The sequence below is a fragment of the Melampsora larici-populina genome (genome assembly GCF_000204055.1).
Source record: "Melampsora larici-populina 98AG31 unplaced genomic scaffold MELLAscaffold_6, whole genome shotgun sequence".
NCBI classification, from domain to species: Eukaryota; Fungi; Basidiomycota; class Pucciniomycetes; order Pucciniales; family Melampsoraceae; genus Melampsora; species Melampsora laricis-populina.
In genome coordinates, this window is record NW_006768770.1 from 2,048,250 (window position 1) to 2,049,591 (window position 1,342).

Here is a 1,342-nt window from a genome sequence, read left to right on the forward strand (position 1 = left end):
TTGTAGTATGGATTGGGTGACGAGTCTTGGCGTTGCCAAGTACGTGAAGCCACGGTCCCGTGGCTACCTGGTGCATGATGGTCCTGCCCAGGTGCGCCTCCTTACATGTATGTCAGGAAGGCGCGGGTTGGGGTAGTGCAGGGCCCCGGCCCGGGGCTTGGTTTTCTGAAACCAAGTTGGTTTTCGTAAACCATGTGGCCCCGGCTGGGATCCTCCATAGGGTCGGTGGGTGGGACCTTTCACGCTGGGTGGGTGGGGTGGTTTTGCGTGATCTACCACCTTGTTGGTGGTGTGAGATAGATGAGGCCTTGCGAGGGTCTGTCGTTGACAGGTGTGATCGGTATTGGCGTGGGAAAGATTTGCACCTTGTGAGTGGCAGAGTTTATTGAAAACTCTGACGGTGCGCCTTTCACCCGCCTACCTGTCACACATCCCGCAAGCCTGTCATGGACTGGCAAACCACCTGTGATATGGTGGTTCTAGTCATCCATTCTACACTTGCTCGTATGAGTTGTAGTATGGATTGGGTGACGAGTCTTGGCGTTGCCAAGTACGTGAAGCCACGGTCCCGTGGCTACCTGGTGCATGATGGTCCTGCCCAGGTGCGCCTCCTTACATGTATGTCAGAAAGGCGCGGGTTGGGGTAGTGCAGGGCCCCAGCCTGGGGCTTGGTTTTCGGAAACCATGTGGCCCTGGCTGGGATCCTCCATCCCTGGGCCCACCCCCCGCCCTAGACGCGCGCCTGTGTCTTTGTGTATATGCGTGTGCCATGCGCCTCCTCTCAGGTGCCTGGATGAGCGTCCTGAGCCTCAGGCACACGCCCCACACGGTCACCGCGCGCCTGAGTCTTCTGAAGACCTTCTACCTTCCCTCATCTTCCAAACTCTAATTAAGATTTGTGCGACGATCACATGCAGGTACGTCACTCACTTACTTCCTGCTCAGTTCAGGGGGAGGGGGGGGGAGGTGTATCTTCCCCCTTGAATGGTACGACGATTATCTCATACACTCACGGCTCGGTCCTTTGTCTATTATCAATAACAGACCACCAGTCATCAATTAAGTTTCTCATTTCATCTTTCCCTCTTATTCTGGCCGATTCAGCTACCTAAATCGCCTGTCATCTTGGTGTTCCAGTTCACATCGTGTATGGCCTCCAGCAGTTTCTCTGACTCCTCCAATTCTTCCGGTGTGTACTCTTTTAGGTACCTGAGGTAAGCTAGCGAGTTCCATCTGCCTTGCTTTGCTATCCGTTCCATCGATGTGTTTAAGTTGAACTTCAACGACGCTCCCCCTACCCGGAATGAGTGACCGCTCCACGTACTGACGCTGTTCTTTCCCC